This window comes from Lissotriton helveticus, chromosome 3_1, assembly GCF_964261635.1.
Source record: "Lissotriton helveticus chromosome 3_1, aLisHel1.1, whole genome shotgun sequence".
In the NCBI taxonomy this organism is placed as follows: Eukaryota; Metazoa; Chordata; class Amphibia; order Caudata; family Salamandridae; genus Lissotriton; species Lissotriton helveticus.
Genome location: NC_136061.1, coordinates 130533197 through 130557013, shown reverse-complemented (window position 1 = coordinate 130557013; position 23817 = coordinate 130533197). Strand labels below are relative to the sequence as shown.

Here is a 23817-nt window from a genome sequence, read left to right as displayed (position 1 = left end):
AGTTAGTATTAGATTCCTTACCTTAGAATATCCCCAGGCGACAGTCTGGATCCGGAAACTTTTGCGTAGCAGTACCCCTGCGCGTCGGTAGGCGTCGTCTGCAGGCGTCTCCTGCGGCTCCGCGTCCGTCGTTGGCGTCGTGATGACGTCGCTGGAGTATATAGACGCCGCCTCCGCGCGCTGACGTCAGTTCTTTGTACATAGCTTTTCCGCGCCAGAACACGCAGAGCCATGCGAGAACCAACACTGGTGCCAATTGAAACTAGGGCCCTGAAAGGGATGTCCTTAACCCTAGGTATCAGTTCGCAGAACGGGGAGGATGGGCGGGGCGGTAAGGAATCTAATACTAACTACTGTTTCTTACAGATATATCGTTACCGAAAGTAAGTAACTTGTTCATCTGAAAGAAACTGGTTAGTATTAGATTCCTTACCTTAGAATAGATACCCCAGCAATACCAACCCCGGTGGTGGGTCTGCGAACCGATACAATCCTACACCAGAAAGTCCTGGAGGACCGAACGGCCAAAGAAGCCATCCCTCCGGACTTGACTGTCCAGGCAGTAGTGCCTCGCAAAAGTGTGCAGCGAGGCCCACGTAGCCGCCTGGCAAATGTCCTGCAAAGGGACTCCCCGGCCCAGGGCAGTAGTAGCCGCCGTGGCCCGAGTGGAATGGGCCCTCAGCCCAACAGGAGGATCCTTCCGAGCCAAAGAGTAGCACGCTTTGATGCACAGAACGACCCACCGAGAGATGGTCCGTTTATGTACCGCCCGTCCCTTCTTCGCACCCACGTAGCCAACAAACAGTTGGTCATCCACCCGGAACTGGCGTGTGCGATCCATATAAAATGAAAGCGCACGTTTTGGGTCCAGACGATGGAGCCGCTCTTCATCCTTTGAAGGATGCGGAGGCGGGAAGAAGGAGGGTAAGGTGATGGACTGCCCGATGTGAAAAGCAGAGACCACTTTGGGCAGGAAAGAAGGTCTAGTTCTCAGAACTACCTTGTCTGGATGAATGGACATGAAAGGAGGTTTGACAGAAAGAGCCTGGAGCTCACTCACTCTCCTGGCAGAGGTGATGGCAACCAGGAAGGCCGTCTTTAAAGTCAGGAGACGGAGAGGACAGGAATGAAGTGGCTCGAAGGGAGCACACATCAAGAAGGTCAGAACCAGGTTCAAGTCCCACTGAGGCATCACAAACGTGACAGGTGGATACATGTGTGTGATGCCCTTCAAGAATCTTGTTACAATAGGGGACTTGAACAAAGAAGGTTGATCAGGCAGCCTCAGAAAGGCCGAAAGGGCAGAAAGGTAGCCCTTGATAGTGCCCAGAGCAGAGCCCTGCTGGGCAAGAGTGAGAAGAAAGAGGAGAACCTCGGAAAGAGGGGCAGAAAGAGGATCCACAGCCTTTGCTGTGCACCATGCCACAAATCTGTTCCACCGGCAGGCGTATACCGACTTCGTGGAGGGACGCCTGGCTGCCAGAATCACATCACACACTTCAGGAGGCAAGTCGAATGGCCTCAACTGTCGCCGCTCAATCTCCACGCATGGAGGTGGAGGCTGGACAGGTTCGGGTGGAGGACCGTCCTCTGCTGCTGCGACAGAAGGTCCTCCTGAAGGGGCAGGCGGATTGGGGGACCGACTGACATGCTGAGTAGCTCGGGATACCAGTACCTTCGAGCCCAGTCCGGAGCCACAAGGATGACTTGGGCCCGGTCGCGCCTGATCTTCTTCAGCACTCTGGGCAGAAGTGGTATAGGCGGAAAGGCGTATAACAGACCGCAACTCCACTCGCGCAGAAAGGCGTCGCCGTGCGAGTGCCGTCTTGGAAACTCCAACGCGCAGAACTGATGACATTGCGCGTTCTCTTCTGTGGCGAATAGATCTAACCAAGGCTCTCCCCATCGCAGAAAGAGGCCTTGCGCCACGTCCGAGTTCAGACGCCATTCGTGATCCATCGAGCACCGACGGCTGAGTTCGTCCGCCCTGGCGTTCAGAGACCCGGCCAGGTGTTGAACCGTCAGAGTCACGCCCTGACGTTCCAGCCATTGCCAGAGACGCAGGGCCTCCTGGCAAAGGGTCCACGACCCCACCCCGCCTTGTTTGTTGCAGTACCACATGGCGGTGGTGTTGTCCGTGAACACCTGCACTACACTCCCGTTGACAAAGGGGAGGAATGCCTTCAGTGCTAGATGAATCGCCCGTAGCTCCAACAGGTTTATATGGAGCCGGGACTCCGCCGGAGACCAGATGCCTCTGATCTCTGCCTCTCCCAAGTGGCCTCCCCAGCCCTGGAGGGACGCGTCCGTCACAACAACGTGCTCCGGCTGGGGAAGGGAGAGGGGTCTGCCTCTGACCCAATCGCGGTCCGTAAGCCACCACTGCAGTTGTCTCGCAGTGCCCTCCGAGATCAAGACATGGTCGGACAAGTTGCCCTGATGCTGGGCCCACTGAAACTTCAGGTCCCACTGCAGAGCCCGCATCCGCCACCGGGCGTGATGCACCAGAAGGATGCAGGAAGCCATCAGCCCCAGTAGCCGCAGCGTCAACCTGACCGAAACCCGGGATAACGGCTGGAAGATGGGAATCAAAGCCTGTATATCCTGGACCCGCTGTTCCAGTGGATAGACCCGAAACTGCGCCGAGTCGAGAACCGCTCCGATGAAAAGGAGCTTTTGGGAGGGACACAGGTGTGATTTCGGCACATTGATGGAAAACCCCAGCCCATGCAGGAGGTCTGCCGTCATCTGAAGGTGGTGGACGACTGTCTAGGGCGAGCCCGCCTTCAACAACCAGTCGTCTAGATAGGGGAAGACCGACACCCCTGATCTGCGCAGATGGGCTGCGACCACCGCCATCACCTTTGTGAACACCCGTGGGGCGCTGGTAAGGCCGAAGGGGAGCACGATAAACTGAAAATGCTCCTGGCCTACCCCGCAGGTAACGCCGGTGGGCCGGCAGGACGAGGATGTGAAAATACGCATCCTGCAAGTCCAACGCTACCATCCAGTCTTGCGGGTCTAGAGCAGCCAAGACCTGAGCCAATGTCAACATCTTGAACTTCTCCTTCCGGAGGAAGCCGTTGACGTCCCTTAGGTCCAAGATAGGACGTAGACCCCCTTTGTCCTTCTTGGGTACCAGAAAGTAGTGGGAATAGCAACCACATCCTACTTCTGGCCCAAGAACGCGCTCGATGGCCCCCTTGGCCAAGAGGGCCGTAACTTCCTCCTGCAGAAGTGTCAAGTGGTCCCCCGACACACGGTGGTTCTGCGGTGGCATGGCTGGAGGAGTGGTCTCGAAGGGGAGGGAGTAGCCCCTTCGGACGAGCTGCAGCACCCACCTGTCCGATGTTATTGTGTGCCAGTGGGAGAGGTGATGGCGAAACCTGCCGCCCACCGGTGTCACATGGGCCTGAAAGTACGGACTAGGAGGATTTAGAGGCGGAAGGTGCGGGGGGAGGTGTGGACTGACCTCGCCGCTGTCCCCGACCGCCACCACGGCGGTTCCCACGGCCGCCACCGCGTTGAGAAGTCTGTTGCGGCGCGTGGCTGGCAGCACGTGTGGGACCGCCCCTTCCGTGGCCCCGAAAGGAGCGAAACGAACCCGTTTGCTGGCGCTGGGTCGAGAGACCCAAGGACTTGGCCGTGACCCTGGAGTCCTTGAAGCGTTCCAGCGCGTGGTTCGCTTTGTCGCCAAACAGGCAACTGCCATCAAATGGCATGTCCATCAATGCATTCTGGACATCTGCCGAGAAATTGGAAGACCTCAGCCAGGCGTGGCGACGAATCGCCACCGTCGTGGACATCGCTCTGCCCAGTGAGTCGGTCGTATCAAGACCACACCTTATGGAGTATCTCGCTGCGTCTCGGCCTTCAATCATAGCCTTGCCGAGCTTTGCCCGCACCTCCTGTGGGCATTCAGGCAGCAACTCCGGGACCGTATCCCACAGAGAGTGGGTGTAGCGGCCTAAGAGGCATGCGGTGTTGCAAGACCGCAGTCCCAGACTCAGGGACGAAAAGACCTTCTTACCATACTGGTCGTACCTCTTAGATTCCCGGTCGGGCGGGGCCGACAGAAATGCGGACTGGGAAGTCGAGGCCTGGATCACCAGGCTCTCAGGGGTGGGATGGGTGGACAAGAACTTTGGGTCATCCGTACACGGACGGTGGCGTCTGGCCACGTTCCTATCAACAGGCGAACCTGAAGCGGGCCTGGACCACGTGCCCAAAAGAACGTCAGTTAAGGCCTCATTGAACGGCAGCAGTGGCTCCTGTGGGCATGACTGCGGTTTGAGTACCTCAGTGAGGATGTTAGTCCTCACGGCCGCGACGGGGAGCTCAAGGTGTAAGGCCTTGGCAGCCCTCATCAACACCACTGAATAAGCTGCCCCCTCCTCCGTAGCCACGGTAGGAGGCGAGACAAAGCCAGGGTTGGGGAGTCATCCAGACCACTGGCGTCACCCAAGTCACCTGTCCAGTCCACATCGTACTGACACTCGCGGGTCAGAGGGTCCTCAGACCCCTCCCATTCCTCTCCGTAATCTACATCCTCACCATATTCGGAGTCAACAATGTAGACCGGCTCCCCGGGGTCAACAGACCCCCTCGGCGCCGGACGACGCCGGTCCGACTCCGCGTCCGGAGTCGGAGAGGGAATGGGGGCGGCGCCGCCCGGAGCCGGCGCCGGAGCCCCAACGCCGGCCGGAGCCGGCGCCGGAGACCCGGCGCCGCGCGGGGGCGGCACCGTGGGTTGCCCCGATGGAATCGGCGTCGGAGAAGCCGGTGGACCAGCCGGCGTCGACCCGGAAGGCCCCTGCGGCGCCGGGGCCGGAGCCGTCGGGGCCGGAGCACCCGACGGCGTCGAGGCAGGAGCACCCGTCGGAGGAGACAGTGCCCTCATGGCCATGAGGAACGCCTCTATCTCCTCGGGCGTCGCGCCTTGCCCAGGGACCATAGGGTATGGAGCAGGCCGCGCCGGCGACTCACGCGGAGCCGCGGGGGTGGGGCTACCCAAACCCCCGGCCGCATCGCGCGAGCGTCGGGGGGGGGGGGGGGGGGGGGGGAGTCGGGGGTACGATGACGACGCCCCGACTTCTTGTGCTTCCTACCTGAGGAACCAGAGGAATGGTGACGACTCTCGGAGCGCTCGTGACGGCTCCGCGACCGCTCCCTCGATCGCTCCCTAGACCTCCGTCCGGACCGGGACCGCTCTCGACGCGGGGCCGACACCCGGAGCTCGAGTAGCTTGCGGGACCGCTCCCGTCTAGCTTTATTCGTCAAGGCCCGGCAATCGACGCAGGCGTCCACTTCGTGGTCCGGGCCCAGGCACCGGAGGCAGAGTCAGTGATGGTCCGTGACCGACATCGTGCGGTCACAGCCGTCACACTTCTTAAAACCGGGCATCCTACCGGCACCTTAAGAGTAAAGATAAGATTCAAAAACTTTGGTCAAAAGACCGGAGTACTGCTCTTCGGATCTGCGCTAACTGGCGCGGAAAAAAGAAGAACTGACGTCAGCGCGCGGAGGCGGCGTCTATATACTCCAGCGACGTCATCACGGCGCACGACGCCGACGACGGACGCGGAGCCGCAGGAGACGCCTGCAGACGACGCCTACCGACGCGCAGGGGTACTGCTACGCAAAAGTTTCCGGATCCAGACTGACGCCTGGGGATATTCTAAGGTAAGGAATCCAATACTAACCTATTTCTTTCAGATTTAACATCCACAGTGTAAATGACCAGTTTTACTACAGACTAGTTGTGGAAAAAGACTGGCAGCTTCATTGTTTCATTCATGCAGAAAGGTGAAACAACCTTAGGCAAAACTGTGGGATTGGTCCGGAGTACAAGCCTGTCTTTATGAACCTGGTAAAAGGGTTCTTGATCTGTAATAGCTTGAAGCTCACTAATACGTCTGAGGGAGGAACGACCGTCCAAGAACAGAACTGTAGTTGGTATGAGTGCAGGGATTTGAATAGGAGAACCAATGAGTAGTGTAAATAACTACATGAATGATTTAGGCAGGTGTCGGAGGTGTCTTTGGCAGTATTACCTTCCGTATACCTTCAGTGGAGGCTTTAATGAATGGTATACTAAAGAGGGAAACGTGCTGTCTGTTTTGGAGGCATACTGTGACTGCTGCTAAATGCAGACATATAGAACTGTAGCAAAGGCATACTTTCTAGCACTATAAAAGGTAGGATACAAGGTGCTGTACGAAACCTTTAAGAGGACCTGACTATTTGGAAAGGCAGTAATGCATAAACCTTGTCCAAACTGCAGCAAAGCAGACACGAGTAGCAAGTGTGAGTGCTTCCTGCAGGATAAACTTGCATTCTTCTGAAGGCTGAGACAACCAAACTCCAACAGAGTAGGTGACAAATTGCAAGGTTGAGATGTTTGAGGTCTGGGTATCTAAACTGATTCTGATGCTGAGTGAGAATGTCTAGTGTATGTGGGAGCTTCTTGTGAGGGTTGACTAACATCTCCAGGAGCATGGCATTTCAGGGCTGTTTGGCCCAGATTTGTGCAACTAGGATAAGGGTTATGGACACCTGCCTGATTTTTCTCACCATTCAGGAGATGAGGAAGAGAGTTGGAAAAGTTTAGGCAAATATCCCTGACTAGTTCATCCACAGATCACCTGAGCACACTTTTGCCATCCTGTGTTGGCCACGGATGTAGGAAGTGTTTTTCTTGAAGTAAAGTTTTCAGAGTAACTTGTGATCCCTCCCCCTGACAAGCACTAAGCAATAGGACATTGACTCCACATTAGAATGCGCTTCCCACAAACAAGTAATAGTAAATTAGCTGTAGAGATACTAGGCAGGAGAGCCTACTTTTATGTGTACAGGAGTACAGTATGCAAAAAATGTGCACATTATTACTGCTCCAAGCATTATACCCTTACCTTGTATCCGGGGTGGTGGAAAGGCCCCTGCGAATCTACAGCACTACCAGCTGCAAAGAGATTGTTACATCTAAGTAACACCTTCAGTTTGCAGCATGTGCTGTTGTGTATACGACATGCTCTGCATATACTAAAAAGTAGTCCACTTCTCTCGTAAGCGGTTGCTTGCAAGCAAGAGTAGATGATGGCTAGAAGAAAGTTTAAGGACTGTTTGCCCAACTGGTGCCTCTTGGCTGAACAAAAATGTCTATACAATAATGCTTTGTTTAAGTGTGGATGTCTTACAGCTTTCAAAATGTCCGCTAGTGGGATATTGTCATGGGAAGCCACAGAGGCTCCTTTGTTGTGGATTGAATACATCCCAGGCACAGCATGCAGTGAATACCTGGCTTTTGTAATACACACTGGGAAGTACTGACTATTCATCTTACAAAGTTAGGCTTGTAACGTTTAAGTTACTTACCCTGTAAGGATCTGTTCATCACATGCTCTGCATACTCTTGCAATTTATATTCATGCACACTTGAGACAGTTTAAGGTAGCCAAATTCCAAGACCATAGAGGCCAGATAGCTAGTTTGAGCTGCCTGGGGTCTGGTGGTCTTACTCTGCCTTAGTTCTGCATCAAAAGTTCCGGCCTGTTGGAAGCTTCTTGTGTGGAGAAATGGACATCTCAAAGAGGTTTGAGAACCAGGGTAGTCAGTCCCACGTGTAAGCCACCAGGATGAGGATGAGGGGTGGTTACTGTAGTTTCCTCATTATACACAGTAGAACTGGGAGAGGAGCAGAGCATATGCAAAAATCCCTGACCAGTTCATCCACAGAGCACTGCCAATGGATTGGTGTTATGGAAACCTGGAGGTGAAGGTTAGGCATTTTGCATTTTCACAAGTGGGAGAGAGGACTATGTCTGGACTCCCACGCTGCTGGATGTTTGTGAGTAGAACTTGAGGGTGGAGGGCCGGCCCACTGACTTGTTGCTGAGTCCTGTTGAGCAGATCTGCAAAGTCATTGCCCATCCCTGGGAGGTAACCTGCTAGGAGATGTACTCAGTGGTGGATCACCTAGTGCCAAAATCCCTGCGCAAGTGTTGACAGCTGCGAGGAGAATGTGCCGGCTTGCTTGTGAAGACCAAACATAGCAGTCACTTTATCTGTTCGCGCCTGGTCTACTTTGCCTTGAATGTCTTGGAGAAAGGTTTTGAAGGCCATCTGTAAGGCTAAAAGCTCCGGATGGCTGATGTGGAGACCTTATTGATACGTCGGGCACAGACACTGGACTGTCATGTCCCAGAGATGCACCCCAAGCATCTGTGTTGATGACCACCTGCGGAATAGGGTCTGTGAAGAGCCTGCACCGCAATATGTTGTTGCTGCTCTGACAATGGAGAGAGTGACTGGTGCTGGGCCTTATTAACACTTGATCTTCCCAGTGTCCCACCACTTGTGACCATTGTCCTGAGAGGCCCTTTTGAAGTGGATGCATATGGAGCCTGGCGTGAGGTACTATGGCTATGCAGGCACCTACTTACCTACTTGGCACATCACTGTTCGTACAGTGAGTGGACAGACTGGCTGAAAAAGAGGCAGCAACTGGTGATGCAGCCACCCCTTTATTCGCTTGGGTAGACCACGGTAGTGACTGCATTTAGGACTCAACGAGTTAATGCAGTGGCGCAAGCTTTGGCTGTAGTAGGATGAATGTGCAGGCACTCAGAGTGTTGCTTTTTGACCACTGCGTTAAAGATTTTTTTGCAGAGAGCTATCCATCATGAGAAGGTCTTTTTCTTCATGGCCTTTCCTTTCTTCACCCGATATAGCAAGCAAAGAGTTGATCATCTACCTCAAATTCTTTACTACGATCAATGTAGAATGACAACTCTCTTTTTGGGTTGAGGCAGTGGAATTTCTCTTTTTATTTAGAAGGGTGAGGCGTAGCAAAGAAGGTGTGTAGGGTTATATTTTGACCCATATGAAAAGGGGTCACTACTTTCGGAAGAAAGGGGTCACTACTTTCGGAAGAAAGGAGGCATGATTTCGCACAACTAGTTTGTCTAGGTAGAATGTTGTATAAAGAGGGTGCACAGATTGCTTACATGGGCAGCAGAAAAGTCTGTTTGATGGAGAGTAAACAGAGTTGAAAAGCTGTGTTAAGGCTTTAAGGTTGCACACATTAAGAAAGATCAAGACCAGATTGAGGACCCATTGGAGTATAATGAATAGTTTTGGAGGGAATAGGTGCTGGAGTCCCTTTAGGAAACAAGTCAAAACAGGTGACTGCAGTAAGCTGGCTCTTTATGTAGTATACCAAAAAGAGGTATGCTGTGTAAAGAATCCAGGTATCCCTTATGAGTGGACAGGGGCTTGCTCTAGCAATCCCAAGGTGAGCTATCTAGGGTAGTGTGGTCGAGCAGCCTCAGGCTCATCAGGCAGGAGTGATTGACATTTTCTGCAAACACAGAGTCAATAAAGGACACACATACACACACAAATGAGATCCACACCAACTTAGAAAAAGAACAGGTTTCTAAATAATTTTTTTGAAACCAAGAACTTTGTACTTTTTTGCAATAGACTTTTTACAGTTTTTATCAATGTTAACCAACAGTGCATTTTTACGTGTAATGTTTTCCTTTGGGAGAAAGTACATTTACTGCATACATATACTTGTAAAACTTTTCCGTGGGAATCCTTTTGGTCGTGAGGTGGTAGGGGGCAAGAAATAAAATTCCACCAGCAGATCGGTCAGATGGAGTAGTTTCTGTCCTGTAACTCCAGTTCTGTAGTAGGGGTATCTCTGTGTATAGTAATAATCTAGTGAATAGTCCCGCCCATGTGCGTGGACCCCGGCAATCAAAAATAATCTCTTAAGTTGTCAGAACTTTGCAGAACTGCAAAGACACTTAAGAGAAAATTTAAAGACAAATAATGCAGCCTATATCCACAGGCTACACTGTCCAGTACTTCAACTAGAAATTCCACCAAAAAAATCCACAAACAGCAAAGCCTGTCCAGATTTCCCTTGTTTTCACTGCAAACCCCCTCAGAATGATAGAGAGGAAGGCCTGGACAGACAAGCCCCATAGGCTGCCATTATGTGGCTTAAATAGGATACTGTGCCTTTAAGAGAACCTTCCAGAACCTTCTCTCAGTATCCCAGAATGCATAGCAGGTCCAACTTACTTTCAGTTCTTTTTGAAGGCGTAAAACGCCAGACCTGTCGCATTCCTTAAAGAAACACTTCTCTCCACCGGGGAGGCGGGAGGGCGCTTATGACTATAACAGAGATACCCCTACTACAGAACTGGAGTTACAGGACAGAAACTACTCCTTCTGTAGTAGGGGATCTCTGTGTATAGTCATAATCTAGTGAATAGAATGGCAAGCCCATCCCCACACCAAAGCGGCGGTGGAGAAAAGAGAATTAACGCCACTATTGCGCGAACAGATTTCGCAGCGAAGAAACAGAAGACGAAGGTGCACTCTTAGAAAAGTCAGTATTCGAAGTCGCTTTGTTTTGTATAAATTCTTCTTTATTTTGAATTTTGTTCAAACATCAAAGGCACAGCCAACGCGTTTCGTTCCACTTTTTGCCTTGTTGGAACTTCGTCAGGGCAATAGAAAATAAGCTTGCAAATTCAAAGCAGTTACATTCAGACTGCCGCATAAATCCAAGTACTGTATAGGCCGAAAAAACGTTCTCATACGTAAGGATAACGTTAGTCAGTCCGTGGTTCCTGGGGAAATCTTCGTCCTGCCCAAATAGTATGGGGAACCCGGTTGAAAAAAGTGCCAACCTCCGTTCGTTATTACAGCTGATACCGTTCTCCCAAGATGATGACGCAGACCGGTTGCTTAAGATCAGTTATGTGAACCCGTTTTTCACTAGATGACAGCTTGTATTTATGTTGCAAGCGTCGAGGTTCCCCGGAGTTAGGTCAGCAACCAAATGTTCATCAATCGTTCAAAAGCCTCTTTAGTGCAGCATGCCGAACCTGTGATAGGGTGTCGGCTCCCAGACCTTCGGCGTGTACGGCGTTCGGCATTTCGCAGCGAAGCCTGCCCAACCTGAGCGTCTGCCCTGGCATCAGTGTCCAGGCAGTAATGCTTAGCAAAGGTATGAACCGACTTCCAAGTGGCCGCCTTGCAGATTTCTGCAATCGGAACATTACGGAGCAAAGCTGTCGTGGCAGCTTTACCCCTGGTGGAATGAGCCTTAGGCTTACCTCCTAAGGTCTTATTAGCTTTTTGGTAACATAGTTGTATGCAGGACACAATCCACCTGGAGATAGACTGCTTAGAGGTCGCAAGACCCGTCCTGACAGATCCATAATTGATAAACAATTGGTCAGACCTACGAATATCTTTGGTCTTATCCAGAAAAAATTTCAACACCCTCCTAACATCCAGGGAATGTAACGACCTTTCCGCTGGAGATTAAGGATTCTGAAAAAACGTAGGCAAAGTTATGGTCTGGTTGACATGAAAATCAGAAATAACCTTGGGAAGAAATTTAGGGTGAGTACGCATAACAACCTTAGCAGCATGAAATACAGTATAAGGTTCCTGGCAACACAACGCCTGAATTTCACTCACCCTGCGGGCCGATGTAATGGCCACGAGGAACGCCGCCTTCCAGGACAGGTGCTGCAACGAAGCCTTATGAATAGGTTCAAACGGCTCCTTCATCAGTCTGGACAGCACCACATTCAATTCCCATGAAGGCGAAGGAAGCCTGACAGGAGGGAACACTTTCTTCAAGCCTTCCAAAAAATCTTTGATCACAGGGATCTGGAAGAAGGAAGTCTGTGAAGGGCATTTCCTGTAGGCAGTCAAAGCAGCCAGATGAACCTTAATGGAATGAACATTAAGGCCAGACTGCGCCAGATGCAGCAGATATGGAAGAATAACATCCTCCCTGCATGTAGTCGGGTCATAGTTCTTAGACTTGCACCAGATGCAAAACCTCTTCCACTTGTAAGCATAAGAAGTCCTAGTGGAAGGTCGCTTAGCCTCCTTCAGTATGTCCATACAATCCTCAGGGAGATTCAGATGGCCATATTGCACTATTTCAGGAGCCATGCCGCCAAACTCAAAGACGAGAGGTTGGGGTGAACCATCCGCCCCCCGAACTTCGTGAGAAGGTCCGGCCTGCACGGCAGCTTCATGTGAGGAAGGAGAGACCGGTGAAGCAGGTCCGTAAACCACCACTGTCTGGGCCATTCCGGGGCGATCAGTATCATCCGCGCCCTGGACTGGGACAACTTGATGAGAGCCGTCGGAATCAGGGGAATGGGTGGAAAAGCGTACAGAAAGCTGTTCGACCAGCCAGGGACCTGGAGGCGAAGTCTCGGCATTTGCTGTTTTCGGCGGTGGCGGTGGCGAACAGATCTACGTCTGGCGTTCCCCACCTTGCGAAGACTTCTCCTAGTACGTCGTCGTTCATGACCCATTCGTGGTTTTCCTGAATCAGTCTGCTCAGTCCGTCTGCCTGAACATTCTGTACACCTGGCAGATGCGTAGCCGTTATCGACAGTCCTCGAGCCAGAAGCCAGTGCCAGATCGCCTGCGCCTCCTGTGACAGAGTGCGTGATCTTGAGCCCCCCCTGCTTGTTGAGATAATACATCGTTGTCGTGTTGTCCGTCTGAACAAGCAGAGAGTTGGTCTGAAAGGACGGATGAAAGGCCTTCAGTGCCAAGTGAACAGCTCTGAGTTCCAGGAAATTGATGTGGTACGTGGACTCCGTCGGGGACCACGTCCCTTGAATCTGTAGGTCTCCGGAATGCGCTCCCCAGCCCTGGAGCGAAGCATCCGTCACGATAACCTGAGTGGGAATATCTTTGTGGAAGGGAACCCCTCTGAGGAGATTCTCCGCTGAACACCACCACTTCAGAGACTGAAGAGCATGCAGAGATAGACGTATCTTGTCGTCCCAAGATCCTCTCCTCTGGTCCCACTGATCCTCCAAGCACTCCTGCAATGGTCTCATGTGCAGCCGTGCATGTGGCGTCAGAAAGATACAGGAGGCCATCGATCCCAGTAGAGAAGACACCGTCCTCACTGTCGTGGATGGAGCGGTCATGAGAGCCCGAGCCTTCCGAAGCAGTGATAATCGTCGCTCCTCCGAAGGAGACACGCTTGCTGACAGCGTATCGATGGAGGCTCCCAAGTACTGAATGCACTGGACTGGAGTCGGAACCGACTTGGACATGTTGATGTGCAATCCCAGCTTGTTTAAGAGAACGCACGTCTTCTGGAAGTGCGCTCGCGCCACCGCGAAGGAGGAGGCCTTGATCAACCAGTCGTCCAGGTATGGGTAGACAAACACCTTGCTCTTCCTCAGGTGTGCTGCTACCACCGCCATGCACTTTGAGAATGTTCTCGGCGCAGACTTCAGTCCGAATGGCAGTACTGTGTATTGATAGTGATTGGCGCCGACTTGGAACCGCAGGAACTTCCTGTGTTTGTGTGCAATGGGCACATGGAAGTAAGCATCCTGGAGGTCGATGGCACACAGCCAGTCTTCCCGTTGCAGCTGAGGATAAATCTGATGCAACGACAGCATGCGAAACTTTTCTCTGCGAATCCACTTGTTTGCTTGTCGCAAATCCAGAATGGGCCTGAACTCGTTCTTGTCCTTTTTTCGGACCAGAAAGAACCGGGAGTACAGACCTCTTCCCCTTTGAGACAGAGGTACGACTTCGATCGCCCTTTTCCTTAACAGGATATCGGCCTCCGCCTGGAGCTCGCGTAGCTGATACTGCGAGCCGACCGGAGGGATCGATGGAGGAGGGCTGGTGAACCGAAGACTGTATCCATTGCAAACAATATTCAGCACCCACTTGTCCTGAGTAATTTTTCTCCACTCTGCCAGAAAAGATTGAATGCTTCCCCCCACCGGAGCGGGTAACAGTTGACGGGGAAGTAAGTGCTCAGGGCCTAGACCCGGCCTGGCCCTTAGTCGCTGGTGCCGACGGATGGCCGCCTCTGCCCCCTCTGGCGCTTCTGGAACGGCCTTCTGAACTGCTGCTGTTGTTGTTGCTGCTGTTGTCCAGAAGACTGGCCACGCCCTCTGCCTTGACCACCGAACCGGCGTTGGAACGGACGGTACGTCCTCTTGGTCTCCTTGGGCTTTTCCAAACCCACCGCTGTGAGCGTTTCCGCTTCCGCCTTCATGCGGGCCATTTCGTCGTCAGCGTGCTTCCCGAACAGGGTGTCGCCAGAGAATGGCAGATTGGCCACCCTCTGCTGAGCGTCCGGTTTCAGAGACGTAAGGCGGAGCCAGGCATGTCGTCGCTGGTTTATTCCGTGGCAGAAACCATGCGCCGCCAGAAGAGAGGAGTCGGCTGCAGCGCCGATGACTTGATTCGCCACCAACATCCCTTCGTTAAGCACCTCCTGGAAATCTTCCCGCTTGTCCCGCGGAAGGAGTTCCGCAAATTGTTGCAGAGATTCCCAAAGGGCTCTGTCATACCGACCCAACAAAGCCGTGGGACTAGCCGCCTTCATTGAGGTCGCCGAAGTCCCACAAACTCGTCTCCCAGAGGAATCCAATCACCTAGATTCCTTGTCTGGCGGAACCGTGGAGGAAGGCGTGGTGGCATGCTGTTTACGCGCCGCCGTCACAATCACCGAGTCTGGAGGGGGCTCCAGCCTCAGAAAGGCCGGGTCCGAGTCAGGAGCCCGGTACTTCTTCTGCAGTCTGGAAGGTGCCGCCTTAGTCACCGCAGGAGTAAGGAAAAGATCCAGGGCCGGTTCTTCCAGGCCAGGCACCAGTGGCAGTAACGGCCGAGACAAGTGCTTCTGATGGAGCGTCTCAAAGATGACCGAGGTCTTCGGGGTGGGCACTGTCAAAGTAATGCCCAATTTCGCTGCACCCCGTAACAGCACGTCCTGGAAGGACACCAGATCGTCGACCGGCGAGACTCGCGTGTCCGGCGAGCCTGACAAGGTCGGGGAGTAGTCCCGGGTCCCAGACGACCTGGTCCTTGAACGAGACCTGTGTCTCCTTTGGCGCCTTCTAGATCGTGTTGAAGACCTATGACGCGAACGTTCCCTCCTCCTGGAACGGGAGCGCGACCTCCCAGCACGTGGGCGCTCCACTGGTTTCCGTGGAGGCGTCCTCCGTGGTTTGTCCTGGGGCTTCGGGGTAGGCGTACCCTTAGGAGGTGTCGGAAGTAGAGGCAGGGACACCGACCTCGGTGGCCTATGAGGAGGGACTGGAGGCAGAGGCCGCTTCTCCGGAGAAGGAGGAGGCAGGGAGGGGAGCGGCGGCTTAGCCGGTGGAGCCTCTTTCGGTAGAGGAGGAGGAGGAGTTACAGGCCTTGGCGGCGTATAGACCACCGAGTACCTCGTGCCCGATGACTTCTTCGAGGGAGGGGCCTGTGATACAGACTCTCCAGAGCGTGAGCGACGCCTCCTACGTCCGTCACCAGATCCAGCGTGACTTTTGGCGCCAGAATCCCTCTTGCGCCTCTTAGAGGAGGTTGAGATCCCAGGTGACGCTGATCTCTTCCTGCTCGACGTCGAGCATTTTCCATGCTTGGAACGGCCATCTCTCGACTCTGGCGTCGAACGGCGTCTCCTCGACGTCGAGTGTTTCTTCCTCGACGCTGATCGTCGCCCCCTCGACGACGAGCGGTCAGACTTCGACGGCGAGCGTCGACTCTTTCTCCTCGAAGACCGCTTCCTCGCGGTCTTCGACGCCGAGGATCCCCTCGACGTCGAACTGGTCGACGGCGACCGGCGGTGTCGCTTCGACGGCGAGCGCCGGTGTCTTCGTCGACGGCGATGCCTCGACGTCGACGACGAGGACGTCGACGACGCCGTCGGCCGTGACTTCGACGGCGGCCTGGTCAGGTCTCTCGACGTCGAACCCCCACGCTGTCTCGACCCGGAGCCCCGGGAAAAAGGGGAACACACCGCCGTCATCCCTCTCAACGTCGTCGTCGATGCTATCGACGTCGACGGAGACCGGGACCTTTTGCTGGTCTTCCTGCCTCTGGGGAGCCCCCCAGAGGCCTCAGCAGGGGCAGAGGGAGCCTTCCCAGCCTGCCCAGACCCACCTGCAGCCTGCAGACCCCTCTCCTCCCGGCCTTGGAGCCTGATCTTCTGTCTTTCCCTCAGGGTCCTTGTAGAAAAGGCCTGGCAGATGTCACAATCCTCAGGGACATGCTCATCAGGGAGGCAAATAATGCAGACGTCGTGTGGATCAGTCTTGGCCTTCTTCCTTCCACATGCTGGGCACTTGTCGAATAAGGCAGGCATTTTAGATCCCTAAAAGCCTGAACAAACACACAGAAGTGAACAGGAAACACCAAGAATCAAAGCAGAACACTTTTTAAACCAAAAAGTGTCAAAAAACTCCAATAAACCCTTGAAAAAGGGAGAGCTCAATGCACAGGGTCCTGTAAGCAGGAGCCGGAAAAAAGAACTGAAAGTAAGTTGGACCTGCTATGCATTCTGGGATACTGAGAGAAGGTTCTGGAAGGTTCTCTTAAAGGCACAGTATCCTATTTAAGCCACATAATGGCAGCCTATGGGGCTTGTCTGTCCAGGCCTTCCTCTCTATCATTCTGAGGGGTTTTGCAGTGAAAACAAGGGAAATCTGGACAGGCTTTGCTGTTTGTGGATTTTTTTGGTGGAATTTCTAGTTGAAGTACTGGACAGTGTAGCCTGTGGATATAGGCTGCATTATTTGTCTTTAAATTTTCTCTTAAGTGTCTTTGCAGTTCTGCAAATTTCTGACAACTTAAGAGATTATTTTTGATTGCCGGGGTCCACGCACATGGGCGGGACTATTCACTAGATTATGACTATACACAGAGATCCCCTACTACAGAAGTGCCCTGGTGAGTCTGGGTGCAGAGGTTGGTAGTCATGAACACTTAGCAGTAGAAAGAAAGGGGGGCCACCTGTTAGTAGGCTGCAAAGGGGACTTCTGGACATGTCCCAAGCTTACAATGTGGGGCTTGGGTCGTGAGGGTTCTGGGAGCTCGGAGAAGCAGTTGGTTTCCTTAGAACTGGGCCATGCGACTCGGGAGCAGAGTGTTTGTAGTTGGCTGTCTATTGTGCGCCAAGGTGCTCACTGTTGTCAGTCAGGATCAGCAAAGAGGACAGAAACAGGACAGCCGGAGCGCTTTTGGTGCTGACCTCTGCGGCTGCTTGTCTGTGATGTTGGTGGGGTCGAGACTGGACTTTCAACAAGCTCTGGTCGAGGCAAGGGTCTGGTACCCCAGGTATTGGTGCAAGATTGCTCATGGAACTCCTGGCGTCTTCAGGCTAGGCAGGAAGACGGATCTGACCTCCTTGAGTGTGCTGACCTTTTCCAGGGTGGCTACTGCTTCTGTAAACGGGACGTCGACAACAGAAACTGCAGTCTCAGCCCTATCATCCATTAGATGGCAGTGATCATGAAGACTAATCAGCAGTTCATTACAAACAAAAGGCCTCATGGCATTTCTAAAGGTAACCCTGTCTCCATTCTCCTCTCCTCAGTGTCTAGATGTCCTTACGCCAAGCTACAGGAATACCGGCAAAACACTTCCACTGTCTAGGAGAGCAGTCCTCAAAATCCATTTTACACTATGCCAGGCCAGAAGCATCGAAAATGGATCCTACTGGCCTTTATTACTCAGGCTCACACATACACACAATTGATCACCACACAGTTACACACACAGTATACATATACCTCCACTGGGCTTGGGATGCCATGCACATCCTCGCATGGGCTCAGCGTTGCTCTTCATAAGTGGGTCCAGAAGAAAATACCAAGCAGCGTTTGAGTGAACTGCCCATTTAATTTGTACTTCAATGTGAGTAAATTGTGCACATGGGGTAAACGGCATGTCCCATGGTCTCATTTAGTCTGATTCAGAGCACTTTTGGCCTTCGATTCAGGCAGCCTCAGCTGCTTCAACTCACTGTCACATTTGCCACATACAGGCGCCCTCTTCTGGCTATCATGTGGCGCAGGCAAAGGTTTCAGCTCGCGTATTATAGAAAATAGTGCGAATTTTGTGGTCAAGTGAAGAAATTGTTGAAGCAAAGCAATGATAATATATAGGCTTCTCTTGCTCGTATTTGAAATTATATTGTGCCACTGAACTGGTAAATGGGTTACATTTTGCTTTAATAACGTGTTTTAAGTTGCTGGCTAAATGAAATGTTTCCTTTACACATCTACTACTAACATCACAATACAAAATCAAATGAATCTAATCTGCCTCCTCACCTGTCGGAAAATACACAGCGGCAAGAGCATGCAGAATTCATTGTATGCGGTGCTAGATGGAGGACACAATCAGTGCAGTAGATTTATCGCCGCTGAAATGCCTCGATGGTTAGAAGCAAAATCGCGTGGTTTAAACAATTGGCCCTATTCCATATTTTGCCCATTCGTACTTTATTATTCACTGGTATGTGCACTGCGAGAATCAAAGTGCCCTCAGTTTACAAATGCTCTAACCAAGCATTTCAAATGGGAGGGGAAGGGTCGCCAGAGTGTGTTGAGCCTGTGTATTGTGTATATATATTTTCCTTGTTTGCCTAGGCATGCTGGTGCTAAAAACCTCCAGATTGCAACCGCCCTATTAGCACATCTTTCCAGGACTACACTACAAATGATGGTGTATAAAAATGGTTTTAAAAAGGACATGTCAACTCGATCTATAGAAACCAAACTGTGTGTCCCCCTGCTTCCTGTGATGTGCATACACACACATTTTAAGCGGGTCTGCCTTTTCACGACACACAAGTTTGACCGGTTTAAAAAGTTCTCAATTATTTCTTTCCCTAGAAAGAACAAGCATTGGAAATGCAATAGGTCTCGCAGCATTAGAGTTAGTGCTTTTAGAATTGTTTATGGGTTTTTTTGTAAATCTTTAGCATTTTTGTTTCCTGTAGCCAATGCTAAAGAATAAAAAAAAAAAGCCATAAACATTTCTAAAAGCTCTAACTCAAATGCTCCGAGACCTATTGCACTGTGTGAGGGTGAGGGGTTGAGGGTGAGTGAGGGTGAGGGTGGGTGAGGGTGAGTGAGGGTGAGTGAGGGGTTGAGGGTGAGTGAGGGTGAGGGGTTGAGGGTGAGTGAGAGTGAGGGAGGGTGAGAGTGAGGGTGAGTGAGGGTGAGAGTGAGGGTGAGTGAGGGTGAGTGAGGGTGAGTGAGGGTGAGTGAGGGTGAGTGAGGGTGAGTGAGGGTGAGTGAGGGTGAGTGAGGGTGAGTAAGGGTGAGGGTGAGTGAGGGTGAGGGTGAGTGAGGGTGAGGTATTGAGGGTGAGTGAGGGTAGAGGGTGAGAGAGGGTGAGGGTGAGTGAGTGTGAGGTGTTGAGGGTGAGTGAGGGTGAGGCGTTGAGGGTGAGTGAGGGTGAGTGTGGGTGAGGGTGAGTGAGGGTGAGGTGTTGAAGGTGAGGGACGGACCCATATCATATTGTTTAGTACCTTGTGTATTTCCGGAAGCCATTCATATGCCCTATGTGTTTATTGAATGATCTGAAAAACCCACTGATGTCTTATGCATTCTTTCTTGTCAGTGAGTATCGTGCACCTAAATAGTGGTGTTAGGTTATCTTAAGAGGAAGTTGATTCCTAGGACACAGTAATATAACATAGCTTAACTCAATGGCACACATAAATGTTTGTATTGTCAATGAATTAGAGGCTTTTCACATTAATAAGCGCAATGGGAATCCATCTTTCTCTGTTCTTCCGTGCAGCTGTTCTACCCCATCCTATGAGTATTAAATAATGCGCCATTTTGTAACAATGGCTCACAGGAGGTTCAGTTTCTCTCTTAAATTGAAGCACATGGCACTTTGAGCCAACGAAAATCAGAACGTTCGGGGACTCGTGATTGCTTTGAACTTGAAACACCTGTTGAGTTTGTCATCACGTATGTTTGAATAAAAACAATTTCACAGCTTAGATAGCAAATAAACATCTTTGTATATTAGTTGCTCTTGTCATCATCACTACATACTTGTAAGTAGCGGATGCTGTACGCAGAGGTTAGCGAGTTTGGGAACTTCACGAGGACAGAGCTGTGCAACCTGCAAGAGCGCGCGGATGAAGGAAGAGAGAAAGAACAAAAGACGCAAGGCGTCGGAGCATTAATCATGCTCAGCTGCGAGAGCTCGAGTATGCACCGGCATGCATATATCGTAATTAAAGCGAGGCTTCCCCTGTACACCAATAAATAGAGTCAGCCCGGTAGCACACTTTAGATGAAGCTTCCTTCTGAGAATAGCGAAGAAATATTGCCGGGTGGCATGCGCGAGGCAGGAGGTCAAGCAGAGCTCCCTGTTCCCCGCAGTGAATCCTATATCAAAAGTAAACTCGACCTACTTGCAGCGTCCCTGTTTATTTTTAAATGAGGTCGCAGTATTGATCCGGCAGCAGACGGAGAGCAATGGATGTGTGCCGGGCTCGCGGGGCGATCGGCATTCGTTTAGTGCTTTTGTCTCTAAGGTTGTCTTTTTAGGCAGTGGCGTTTTGACAAGCCTCCCTTTTGCATTACTGTCTTACACTTAGGAGGCGGAGGCACCGTGCCAGCTAGGTACTCATCCGGGAGACTAAATCATCTTGAAAGTGTTCTGTATGTGTGTGCTCGCGCCACGGTTGGGTCTGTCGTTGTTAAACTGTTGTTTCCTGCTGCGCGTGTGATGAACGGAGGGAAGAGAGGGGAGGGGGGAGGAGAAATGCGACACGGCGGGAAGGGGAGGGGGCGGAGCGGGTAAAATAAACAAACAAGACGGAGGGAAGAGAGGGGAGGGGGGAGGAGAAATGCGACACGGCGGGAAGGGGAGGGGGCGGAGCGGGTAAAACAAGACGCACGTGCAGGCAGGATGACTCAGGGGAGGGGGCGGAGCGGGGCAGAGCGGCATGTGGGTGTGAAGAAGCCGGGCCTTTGAAGTGAAGCTAAGCTTCACTTCAAAGGTGTCGGAGGAATGCGGGCGGCTGTGCACGCGCTTTTAAGCTCAATGCACATGCGCATTGAGCTTAAAAGTCACGGGCACTGCAAGGAATCGCCACGATTCCTTGCAAGTTAGATAAAGAGTCGATGAGCCCCTATAGTCTCGCTTGCTCGATGCGCATGCGCATCGACAGGCGAGACCTAAAAAGGACGTTTTCACTTTATGTGCAGACACGTAGAAAACTATATCATATGCTGTCTTATGCCTAAGGAAACGGATGTAACTTTGTGTCCTGTAGTCATTATTTTTCGTTTGTCTCCCAAGCCTTCAAAAGGACCGCATAGATCTATGGCAACTCTTTCCCATGCTCACTCTGGCGACTGTACAGGATTAATTGCTGTCTCTCTTAATACATGTGACTTATCGCTGCACGTGCAAGTCACACATTCCCTTACAAACCTTTCAAACTGTCTGTCCATCCCTGGCCACCAAAGATCTACTATGTCTTTCCTTTTTATTGCCGACATGCCACCATGCCCTTCATGAAATAACTCCATCAGTCTCCTCCTCTGAACCCTTGCTACCTTTCAGCGAGTCTTTAACTGGTGACATACTGGTGTATGTGCTTTTGGCTCCCTTGAGAGTATGCGATGCGAAAGCCACAACTTTTTCCTTACCCTCATGCTCCCGCATCAGTACAGCTACCAGATTATAACCATATTACTACAATGGTTCTGTCCCTAGGATCAAAAGGTCTCAAATTTGTGGCATCCACTATAGCCTTTTCACAGCTATACAAGCTTGTTGACATTCTTCCGTCCACTGAAAAGCTACCGCTTTCTTCATCAATTCTTGCAGATAGTGCAGTCGCTCAAAAAAATAATGCACAAATTTGGCGTAATACTCAGCTGGACCAAGAAATTATCTCAGCTCATCTTTGTCACACGAGGAGGAGCTTTTTCCAGATCCTCCACCAGATTTAATTTGGGTCTAATCCCATCGCAGGATAACGTGTGTCCCAAATACTCTACTTCGGATCTACAAAACTTACACTTTTGCAGACTGATAGTGAGCCCAGCTTCTCCATCTTTGCTAGTACCTCCCTCAGAATTTTGTCAGGTTGATTTTTGGCCCTACCACAAATCAATACAACGTCTAGAAAAACTAACACATTAGACAAAGCCTTCAGAACTTCTTGCATTACCCTCTGAAATTCGGGCGACACAGAAGCCAGACCAAACGATCGTTCTGGTGTAATGGAGGATGTCAAATGTCTTGACTCTGTTTGTAACAGCATCTGAAGATAAGCGCTGGACAAATCCAACGTGGTAAAGTATTTTCCTCCAGCCACACTAGTCAAAATTTAGTTTATACGGGGCAAAGGATGCAGATCTATCCCAATACACTCATTCAAATCTCTCAAGTTTACAATATGCTGCTATTTCCACTGGGTTTGTGCTTGATCACGATGGGACTTCACTATTCTGAAGCAACTATTGGCTCTATCACACCCTCCCTTACACAACCTGTGCCACTCTTCTTTCAATTGACCTCTGAGTGCCATTGGAACATTTCATACTTTGGGTTTGGCATACTTCTTAAGAACAATGCAATGTACAATTTTTTAAAGACATCCTAATTCCTTTTCAAAAAGATTGGGGAACCTTTCAATCCATTCATTACCTTCTTGAGATTCTGTTAACAATACTTAAAGAATGGTTGGGGTTTAGAAGAATTCCCAAAGTTTTTTGTTCCCTCCAGCCTACTAAGATCTTCCTTTTTCAACTACATATATTTTAGCACGTGCTTTTTTGTTTTGGAATTCCACTTTGGCATTGAAAAATCCCAAAATGGCAACTTCTTTACGCAATAACCCTCCGGTTCTACATCAGTAGGGTTAAATTATTTAGCACCTAAACCTTCCCAACTCCGTTAGTCAATTAATGTAAAAGGCGAACATGAATCTGCCCACATATGCACATCTTTGTCGTTGATATTTACAATGCAATTGGTGGGGCTATATACACTGCTGACTTCCTTGTTGTGAGCACCAATATTACTAACAACCAGCACTTCCGCATCTATTTCATCCTTTAAATTTGTTTTATCTTCTGAGTTTGAGGTTTCAGGATTCTTTACCAAATCTGCTCTTGGCAGCGGGACAATGGCTGGCCACGGCTGTATGTCTACTGCTCCTACACCAGAAACATAACCTCTTATAGCCATTTTCCTGTTTCTTGTTGGAGTTCCTGTTTTCTTCCCTTACTGCACGAACATTTCTCTTACTGGTATTCACTACTATAAACTACTACTATAAACTTTGTGCACGTCAAGATAATTTGTAGATCTTCGACCAGCTAATTCCCTTACGTATGCAAAAAAGGAGGAGGAGGAACGGACTGCGATGACACTGTAATGTGTAATTCAAGGTATACGTAGAAAGGAATATAAACACAAGACCTATGTGGCTTTCGTTGTCAACGCAGCACAGACAGAACAATGACAGACATAGGTGTGCCTGTCACCGGAATAACTGATAGAATAATTACAATTGTAGGCACAAGTTCAAGTTAAGCCCATCCCTTATATCTTACAGTCAGCATGCCTGTCAAGGAACTCAACTGAAACTATCAGAGTTGTCGGTACAAGTTCAGGACAATGCCAGCCACCAATGTATGACAGGCGGTGAGCCCGTAATTGATATCTCACCACTGACGGCTGCACGCATCGACCCCTTACGCGATGTGTCACCCAGTGCTCTCCACTCCATTGGCATGATCAGTGAGCTCCGAGCCGCTGAGATTCTTCAATGAACTTCGCACCACCGGACGATCGCTACACTGAATCCACGCAATCCCACAGAGCCTACGGCAATTCAAAATGGCGCCACACACAGCATCGTCGCATCACCAGGCAACCACGCTGCTGCATGCACGCAGGGATTACGTGATGTCGGAAAATCCGCAACATCAGGAGCCACAAAACGCAGGAACT

The 23817-nt window shown here is 51.0% G+C and overlaps 1 protein-coding gene across 4 annotated transcripts in view; it reads right to left on the bottom strand.

The window, feature by feature from the left end:
• The window catches only part of CUX1 (cut like homeobox 1), a 1380044-nt gene that overhangs the window by 548251 nt on the left and 807976 nt on the right, over positions 1–23817 (bottom strand). The window lies entirely within an intron of this gene.